Genomic DNA, 11,015 nt, shown 5'->3' on the forward strand with positions numbered 1-11,015 from the left:
TGCCAAAGGTGCTTCTACACAGTACTGTGTAAAGGGTCTAAATACTTGTGAAAATGTCAGTAAAAAAAAAAAACGTGCTTTTTCTTTTCGGGTATTGTGTGTAGATCGGTGAGGCAAAATTCATTCAATTTTAGAATAAGGCTGTAACATAACAAAATATTGAAAAAGTCAAGGGGTCTGAATACTTTCCGAATGCACTATTTGCAGTTGTTTTTTAAGTTATTGTCCTGCTGGAAGGTGAATTAGCTCCATTTCTTTTCTTTATATACACTGCTCAAAAAAATAAAGGGAACACTTAAACAACACAATGTAACTCCAAGTCAATCACACTTCTGTGAAATCAAACTGTCCACTTAGGAAGCAACACTGATTGACAATACATTTCACATGCTGTTGTGCAAATGGAATAGACAACAGGTGGAAATTATAGGCAATTAGCAAGACACCCCCAATAAAGCAGTGGTTCTGCAGGTGGTGACCACAGACCACTTCTCAGTTCCTATGCTTCCTGGCTGATGTTTTGGTCACTTTTGAATGCTGGCGGTGCTTTCACTCTAATGGTAGCATGAGACGGAGTCTACAACCCACACAAGTGGCTCAGGTAGTGCAGCTCATCCAGGATGGCACATAAATGCGAGGTGTGGCAAGAAGGTTTGCTGTGTCTGTCAGCGTACTGTCCAGAGCATGGAGGCGCTACCAGGAGACAGGCCAGTACATCAGGAGACGTGGAGGAGGCCATAGGAGGGCAACAACCCAGCAGCAGGACTGCTACCTCCGCCTTTGTGTAAGGAGGAGCAGGAGGAGCCCTGCAAAATGACCTCCAGCATGCCACAAATGTGCATGTGTCTGCTCAAACGGTCAGAAACAGACTCCATGAGGGTGGTATGAGGGCCCGACGTCCACAGGTGGGGGTTGTGCTTACAGCCCAACACCGTGCAGGATGTTTGGCATTTGCCAGAGAAGACCAAGATTGGAAAATTCGCCACTGGCGTCCTGTGCTCTTCACAGATGAAAGCAGGTTCACACTGAGCACGTGACTGAATCCAATTGAGCACATCTGGGACATCATGTCGCGCTCCATCCACCAATGCCACGTTGCACCACAGACTGTCCAGGAGTTGGCGGATGCTTTAGTCCAGGTCTGGGAGGAGATCCCTCAGGAGACCATCTGCCACCTCATCAGGAGCATGCCCAGGCGTTGTAGGGAGGTCATACAGGCACGTGGAGGCCACACACACTACTGAGCCTCATTTTGACTTGTTTTAAGGACATTACATCAAAGTTGGATCAGCCTGTGGTGTGGTTTTCCACTTTAATTTTGAGTGTGACTCCAAATCCAGACCTCCATGGGTTGATAAATTTGATTTCCATTGATAATATTTGTGTGATTTTGTTGTCAGCACATTCAACTATGTAAAGATAAAAGTATTTAATAAGTTTTTCATTCATTCAGATCTAGGATGTGTTATTTTAGTGTTCCCTTTATTTTTTTGAGCAGTGTATATTGATTGCAATTGTTCCCGAATGAGTGAGCATTCATGTGTAAAGGATTAGCATTTTAATTGTTACAATTAACTCTGTAGTGACTTCTTAGTCGACCCCCCCCATTGCCCCTTTGTCTAACAAGCCGCCATGCCGGTTCAGCCCACTAGGGCACATTCTATAATTTAATGTCAAATCAAATCAAATCAAATTTTATTTGTCACATACACATGGTTAGCAGATGTTAATGCGAGTGTAGCGAAATGCTTGTGCTTCTAGCTCCGACAATGCAGTAATAACGAACAAGTAATCTAACTAACAATTCCAAAAAACTACTGTCGAATACACAGTGTAAGGGGATAAGGAATATGTACATAAGGATATATGAATGAGTGATGGTACAGAGCAGCATAGGCAAGATACAGTAGATGATATTGAGTACAGTTTAACATATGAGATGAGTATGTAAACAGTGGCATAGTTAAAGTGGCTAGTGATACATGTATTACATAAGGATGCAGTCGATGATATAGAGTACAGTATATACGTATGCATATGAGATGAATAATGTAGGGTAAGTAACATTATATAAGGTAGCATTGTTTAAAGTGGCTAGTGATATATTTACATTTCCCATCAATTCCCATTATTGAAGTGGCTGGAGTTGAGTCAGTGTCATTGACAGTGTGTTGGCAGCAGCCACTCAATGTTAGTGGTGGCTGTTTAACAGTCTGATGGCCTTGAGATAGAAGCTGTTTTTCAGTCTCTCGGTCCCAGCTTTGATGCACCTGTACTGACCTCGCCTTCTGGATGACAGCGGGGTGAACAGGCAGTGGCTCGGGTGGTTGATGTCCTTGATGATCTTTATGGCCTTCCTGTAGCATCGGGTGGTGTAGGTGGTCTGGAGGGCAGGTAGTTTGCCCCCGGTGATGCGTTGTGCAGACCTCACTACCCTCTGGAGAGCCTTGCGGTTGAGGGCGTTGCAGTTGCCATACCAGGCGGTGATACAGCCCGCCAGGATGCTCTCGATTGTGCATCTGTAGAAGTTTGTGAGTGCTTTTGGTGACAAGCCGAATTTCTTCAGCCTCCTGAGGTTGAAGAGGCGCTGCTGCGCCTTCTTCACGATGCTGTCTGTGCGAGTGGACCAATTCAGTTTGTCTGTGATGTGTATGCCGAGGAACTTAAAACTTGCTACCCTCTCCACTACTGTTCCATCGATGTGGATAGGGGGGTGTTCCCTCTGCTGTTTCCTGAAGTCCACAATCATCTCCTTAGTTTTGTTGACGTTGAGTGTGAGGTTATTTTCCTGACACCACACTCCGAGGGCCCTCACCTCCTCCCTGTAGGCCGTCTCGTCGTTGTTGGTAATCAAGCCTACCACTGTTGTGTCGTCCGCAAACTTGATGATTGAGTTGGAGGCGTGCGTGGCCACGCAGTCGTGGGTGAACAGGGAGTACAGGAGAGGGCTCAGAACGCACCCTTGTGGGGCCCCAGTGTTGAGGATCAGCGGGGAGGAGATGTTGTTGCCTACCCTCACCACCTGGGGGCGGCCCGTCAGGAAGTCCAGTACCCAGTTGCACAGGGCGGGGTCGAGACCCAGGGTCTCGAGCTTGATGACGAGCTTGGAGGGTACTATGGTGTTGAATGCCGAGCTGTAGTCGATGAACAGCATTCTCACATAGGTATTCCTCTTGTCCAGATGGGTTAGGGCAGTGTGCAGTGTGGTTGAGATTGCATCGTCTGTGGACCTATTTGGGCGGTAAGCAAATTGGAGTGGGTCTAGGGTGTCAGGTAGGGTGGAGGTGATATGGTCCTTGACTAGTCTCTCAAAGATCTTCATGATGACGGATGTGAGTGCTACGGGGCGGTAGTCGTTTAGCTCAGTTACCTTAGCTTTCTTGGGAACAGGAACAATGGTGGCCCTCTTGAAGCATGTGGGAACAGCAGACTGGTATAGGGATTGATTGAATATGTCCGTAAACACACCGGCCAGCTGGTCTGCGCATGCTCTGAGGGTGCGGCTGGGGATGCCGTCTGGGCCTGCAGCCTTGCGAGGGTTAACACGTTTAAATGTCTTACTCACCTCGGGTGCAGTGAAGGAGAGACCGCATGTTTTCGTTGCAGGCCGTGTCAGTGGCACTGTATTGTCCTCAAAGCGGGCAAAAAAGTTATTTAGTCTGCCTGGGAGCAAGACATCCTGGTCCGTGACTGGGCTGGATTTCTTCCTGTAGTCCGTGATTGACTGTAGACCCTGCCACATACCTCTTGTGTCTGAGCCGTTGAATTGAGATTCTACTTTGTCTCTGTACTGGCGCTTAGCTTGTTTGATAGCCTTGCGGAGGGAATAGCTGCACTGTTTGTATTCGGTCATGTTACCAGACACCTTGCCCTGATTAAAAGCAGTGGTTCGCGCTTTCAGTTTCACACGAATGCTGCCATCAATCCACGGTTTCTGGTTAGGGAATGTTTTAATCGTTGCTTATGGGAACGACATCTTCAACGCACGTTCTAATGAACTCGCACACCGAATCAGCGTATTCGTCAATGTTGTTATCTGACGCAATACGAAACATCTCCCAGTCCACGTGATGGAAGCAGTCTTGGAGTGTGGAGTCAGCTTGGTCGGACCAGCGTTGGACAGACCTCAGCGTGGGAGCCTCTTGTTTTAGTTTCTGTCTGTAGGCAGGGATCAACAAAATGGAGTCGTGGTCAGCTTTTCCGAAAGGGGGGCGGGGCAGGGCCTTATATGCATTGCGGAAGTTAGAGTAACAATGATCCAAGGTCTTTCCACCCCTGGTTGTGCAATCGATATGCTGATAAAATTTAGGGAGTCTTGTTTTCAGATTAGCCTTGTTAAAATCCCCAGCTACAATGAATGCAGCCTCTGGATAAATCGTTTCCAGTTTGCAGAGAGTTAAATAAAGTTCGTTCAGAGCCATCGATGTGTCTGCTTGGGGGGGGATATATACGGCTGTGATTATAATCGAAGAGGTAACCATATCTGTTTGTTTATGCATTTCTGTGAATTACTTATAACTAACTAAATAAATGATTTAAGACAATTGATGTATGGATGACCCATAGTGAAGACTGGGTTCGTGCAGATAACCAACAATTTACGACGTTTGGAATGAGACTAACGTGAAGTTAAATAAATAAATAATTAATCAGAAGACTATTGATCAGATATGAAAATATCTGAAAGGTTATAACTTTGTAATCTGAATACTTTCCTTGGTGCCCCAACTTCCTAGTTAATTACAGTTACATGATTATTCAGTTTAATCGTCTAACTAATTACAGAGAATCTTTAATAAAAACAACGTTTTCAGTTTAATGATAGTAAAGACACGACAGGGCTGACTGATGTCTTGAGATGTTGCTTCAATATATCCACATAATTGTCCATCCTCATGAAGCCATCTATTTTGTAAAGTGCACCAGTCCCTCCAGCAGCAGAGCACTCCCACAACATGATGCTGCCACCCCGTGCTTCACGGTTGGGATGGTGTTCTTCGGCTTGCAAGCCTCCCCCTTTTTCCTATGAACATAATGATGGTCATTATGGCCAAACAGTTCTATTTTTGTTTCATCAGACCAAAAGTACAATCTTTGTCCCCGTGTGCAGTTGCAAACCATAGTCTGGCTTTTTTTATGGTGGTTTTGGAGCAGTGGCTTCTTCCTTGCTGATCGGCCTTTCAGGTTATGTCGATATAGGACTGGTTTTACTGTGGATGTAGGTACTTTTGTACCTGTTTCCTCCAGCATCTTCACAAGGTCAAGAACATAATAAACGGCTCTCTATCCACCGGATGTGTACCAAACTCACTAAAAGTGGCAGTAATAAAGCCTCTCTTGAAAAAGTCAAACCTTAGTTAATATTTAATATAGTTAATATATCGGCCTATATCGAATCTCCCATTCCTCTCAAAAAATGTTGAATAAGCTGTTGCCTATTAAGCACTGCCTTCCTGAAGACAAACTATGTATACGAAACGCTTCAGTCTGGTTTTAGACCCCATCATAACACTAAGACTGCACTTGTGAAATGGTAAATTACCTTTTAATGGCGTCAGACCGAGGCTCTGCATCTGTCCTCGTGCTCCTAGACCTTAGTGCTGCTTTTGATATCATAGATCATCACATTCTTTTGGAGAGATTGGAAACCCAAATTGGTCTACATGGACAAGTTCTGGCCTGGTTTAGATCTTATCTGTCCTTTGACAAATCAACTGTAAATTTCGGTGTTCCTCAAGGTTCCGTTTTAGGACCACTATTGTTTTCACTATGTATTTGACCTCTTAGTGATTTAATTCAGAAACAATGTTATCTTACACTGCTATGCAAATGACACACAGCTGTACATTTCGATGAAACATGGCGAAGCCCCAAAATTGCCCTCGCTAGAAGCCTGTGTTTCAGACATAAGGAAGTGGATGTCTGCAAATGTTCTGCTTTTGAACTCAGACAAAACAGATATGCTTGTTCTAGGTCCCAAGAAACAAAGAGATCTTCTGTTGAATCTGACAATTAATCTTGATGGTTATACGGTCGTCTCAAATAAAACTGTGAAGTACCTCGGCGTTACTCTGGACCCTGATTTCTCTTTTGACGAACATATCAAGACTGTTTCAAGGACTGCTTTTTTCCATCTACATAACACAACCTTTCTGTCCAAAAATGATGCAGAAAAATGAATCCATGCTTTTGTTACTTCTAGGTTAGACTACTGCAATGCTCTACTTTCCGGCTACCCGGATAAAGCACTAAATAAACTTCAGTTAGTGCTAAACACAGCTGCTAGAATCCTGACTAGAACCCCCAAAAATTACAATTTTACTCCAGTGCTAGTCTCCCTACACTGGCTTCCTGTTAAGGCAAGAGCTGATTTCAAGGTTTTACTGCTAACCTACAAAGCATTACATGGGCTTGCTCCTACCTATCTTTCCGATTTGGTCCTGCCGTACATACCTACACCGACGCACCTACACCTACGCTACGGTCACAAGACGCAGGCTTCCTAATTGTCCCTAGAATTTCTAAGCAAACAGCTGGAGGCAGGGCTTTCTCCTATAGAGCTCAATTTTTATGGAATGGTCTGCCTACCCATGTGAGAGACGCAGACTCGGCCCCATCTTTAAGTCTTTCCTGAAGACTCATCTCTTCAGTAGGTCCTATGATTGAGTGTAGTCTGGCCCAGGAGTGTGAAGGTGAACGGAAAGGCTCTGGAGCAACGAACCGCCCTTGCTGTCTCTGCCTGGCCGGTTCCCCTCTCTCCACTGGGATTCTCTGCCTTTAACCCTATTACAGGGGCTGAGTCACTGGCTTACTGGTGCTCTTCCATGCCGTCCCTAGGAGGGGTGCGTCACTTGAGTGGGTTGAGTCACTGACGTGATCTTCCTGTCTGGGTTGGCTCCCCCCTTGGGTTGTGCCATGGCGGAGATCTTTGTGGGCTATACTCGGCCTTGTCTCAGGATGATAAGTTGGTGATTGAAGATATCCCTCTAGTGGTGTGGGGCTGTGCTTTGGCAAAGTGGGTGGGGTTATATCCTGACTGTTTGGCCCTGTCCGGGGGTATCATCAGATGGGGCCAGAGTGTCTCCTGACCCCTCCTATCTCAGCCTCCAGTATTTATGCTGCAGTAGTTTGTGTTGGGGGGCTAGGGTCAGTCTGTTATATCTGGAGTACTTCTCCTGTCTTATCCGGTGTCCTGTGTGAATTTAAGTATGCTCTCTCTAATTCTCTTTCTTTCTTTCTCTCTCGGAGGACCTGAGCCCTAGGACCATGCTCCAGGACTACCTGGCACGATGACTCCTTGCTGTCCCCAGTCCACCTGGCCGTGCTACCTGTCCCAGACCTGCTGTTTTCAACTCTCTAGAGACAGCAGGAGCGGTAGAGATATTCTTGATGATCAGCTATGAAAAGCCAACTAACATTTACTCCTGAGGTGCTGACTTGTTGCACCCTCGACAACTACTGTGATGATTATTATTTGACCATGCTGGTCATTTATGAACATTTGAACATCTTGGCCATGTTCTGTTATAATCTCCACCCGGCACAGCCAGAAGAAGACTGGCCACCCCTCATAGCCTGGTTCTTCTCTAGGTTTGTGTGGGCCTTTCTAGGGTGTTTTTCCTAGCTACCGTGCTTCTAAACCTGCGTTGCTTGCTGTTTTAGGTTTTAGGCTGGGTTTCTGTACAGCACTTTGAGATATCAGCTGATGTAAGAAGGGCTATATAAATAAATTTGATTTGAAATTGTCAACGTGTCATAATTCCTATAATAACTACAACCTAAAACTTCTTAACTGGGAATATTGAAGAACTGGGAATATTGAACCACCAGCTTTCCCTATGTTCTCATGTTCTGAGCAAGGAACTTAAACATGAGCTTTTTTGCATGGAACATATTGCACTGTTTTTGCATTATTTAAACCAAATTGAGCATGTTTGTCATGATCGTCGTATTGCGGAGACCAAGGTGCAGCGTAATGTGAATACATTAATCTTTTAATAAAGATACACACTAAATAAACTATACAAAATAACAAAACGAACGTGAAGCTATGATACAAAAGTGCAAACACAGGCAACTAGACATAGACAATAACCCACGAAATACCCAAAGAAGATGGCTGCCTAAATATGGTTCCCAATCAGAGACAACGATAAACACCTGCCTCTAATTGAGAGCCAATCGAGGCAACCATAGACATATATAAACACCTAGATGATAAACAACCCCATAAACCTACAAAACCCCTAGACAGTACAAAAACACTGACCTAACCAAAACAATAAAGAAAACAAAGAATACTCAGGACAGGGCGTGACAATGTTTCATTTATTTGAGACTAAATACATGTTATTTCTGTATTATATTAAGTTAAAATAAGTGTTCATTGTACATTCAGTTTTGTTGTAATTGTCATTATTACAAATATATATATATATATATATATATACATAATTTGCATTAAATTAATAAAAAATCCTACAATGTGATTTTCTTGATTTTTTTTCTTCTCATTTTGTCTGTCATAGTTGAAGTGTACCTATGATGAAAATTACAGGCCTCTGTCATCTTTTTAAGTGGGAGAACTTGCACAATTGGTGGCTGACTAAATACTTTTTTGCCCCACTGTATGAGATGAGTAATGCAAGATACGGAGACATTATTCAATTGGCTTGTGTTTCATTTCTTTAAAGTGGCCAGTGATTCCTATTGGCAGCCGTGTGGCTATTTAACAGTCAGTGGTGTAGTGTACAGCCGTGGCCAAAAGTTTTGAGAATGACACAAATATTAATTTTCACCAAGTCTGCTGCCTCAGTTTGTATGATGGAAATTTGCATATACTCCAGAATGTTATGAAGAGTGATCAGATGAATTGCAATTCATTGCAAAGTCCCTCTTTGCCATGCAAATGAACTGAATCCCCCCAAAAAACATTCCACTGCATTTCAGCCCTGCCACAAAAGGACCAGCTGACATCATGTCAGTGATTCTCTCGTTAACACAGGTGTGAGTGTTGACGAGGACATTGCTGGAGATCACTCTGTCATGCTGATTGAGTTCGAATAACAGACTGGAAGCTTCAAAAGGTTGGTGCTTGAAATCGGTGTTCTTCCTATGTCAACCATGGTTACCTGCAAGGAAACACGTGCCGTCATCATTGCTTTGCACAAAAAGGGCTTCACAGGCAAGGATTTTGCTGCCAGGATGATTGCACCTGAATCAACCATTTACTGGATCATCAAGAACTTAAATTGTTGTGAAGAAGACTTCAGGGCGCCCAAGAAAGTCCAGCAAGCACCAGGACCGTCTCCTAAAGTTGATTCAGCTGCGGGATCGGGGCACCACCAGTACAGAGCTTGCTCAGGAATGGCAGCAGGCAGGTGTGAGTGCATCTGCACGCACAGTGAGGCAAAGACTTTTGGAGGATGGCCTGGTGTCAAGAAGGGCAGCAAAGAAGCCACTTTTCTCCAGGAAAAACATCAGGGACAGGCTGATATTCTGTGAAAGGTACAGGGATTAGACTGCTGAGGACTGGGGTAAAGTCATTTTCTCTGATGAATCCCCTTTCCGATTGTTTAGGGCATCTGGAAAAAAGCTTGTCCGGAGAAGACAAGGTGAGCGTTACCATCAGTCCTGTGTCATGCCAAAAGTAAAGCATCCTGAGACCATTCATGTGTGGGGTTGCTTCTCAGCCGAGGGAGTGGGCTCACTCACAATTTTGCATAAGAACACAGCCATGAATAAAGAATGGTACCAACACATCCTCCGAGAGCAACTTCTCCCAACCACCCAGGAACAGATTGGTGACGAACAACGCCTTTTCCAGCATGATGGAGCACCTTGCCATGAGGCAAAGGTGATAACTAAGTGGCTCGGGGAACAAAATAACGATATTTTGGGTCCATGGCCAGGAAACTCCCCAGACCTTAATCCCAATGAGAACTGGTGGTCAATCTTCAAGAGGCGGATGGACAAACAAAACCCCACAAATTCTGACAAACTCCATGCAATGATTATGCAAGAATGGGCTGACATCAGTCAGGATGTGGCCCAGAAGTTAATTGACAGCATACAAAGGCGGATTGCAGAGGTCTTGAAAAAGAAGGGTCAACACTGCAAATATTGACTCTGCATCAACTTCATGTAATTGTAAAATAAAGCCTTTGACATTTATGAAATGCCTGTAATTATACATCAGTATTCCATAGTAACATCTGACAAAAATATCGAAAGACATTGAAGCAGCAAACTTGGTGGAAATTAATATTTGTGTCATTCTCAAAACTTTTGGCCACGACTGTAGAATACAGTACAGTATATACATATGAATTGGGTGATACAATATGTAAATACAATTTAAAAGTGCCTAATATACTGTATGATAGTGGGGTGGACAGACAGTGGCTAGGGTGGTTGATGTCCTTGATGATCTTTTTGGCCTTCCTATGGCATCGGGTGTTGTAGGAGTCCAGGAGGGCGGGAAGTTTGCCCCCGGTAATGCGTTAGGCAGACCGCACCACCCTCTTGAGAGCTTTGCGGTTGTGGGCGGTGCAGTTGCCTTACCAGGCATTCATACAGCCCGATAGGATACTCTCAATTGTGCATCTGTAAAAGTTTGTGATGGTTTTAGGTGTTAAGCCAAATTTCTTTAGCCTCCTAAGCTTGAAGAGGCACTGTTGCACCTTCTTCACCACGCTGTCTGTGTGGGTCAACCATTTCAGTTTGGCAATAATTTGTATGCCAAGGAACTTGAAGCTTTCCACCTTCTCCACTGTGGTTCCAACGATGTGGATAGGGGGTTCTCCCTCTGCTGTTTCCTGAAGTCCACGATCATCTCCTTAGTTTTGTTGAAATAGAGTGAGAGGTTATTTTCCTGGCACCACACTCCGAGCCCTCACCACCTCCCTGTAGGCTGTCTCATCATTGTTTGTAATCAAGCCTACTACTGTTGTGTTGTCTGCAAACTTGATGATTGAGTTGTAGGCGTGCATAGCCACGCAGTCATGGGTGAACAG

This window comes from Oncorhynchus kisutch, linkage group LG8 (assembly GCF_002021735.2).
Source record: "Oncorhynchus kisutch isolate 150728-3 linkage group LG8, Okis_V2, whole genome shotgun sequence".
NCBI lineage: Eukaryota > Metazoa > Chordata > Actinopteri > Salmoniformes > Salmonidae > Oncorhynchus > Oncorhynchus kisutch.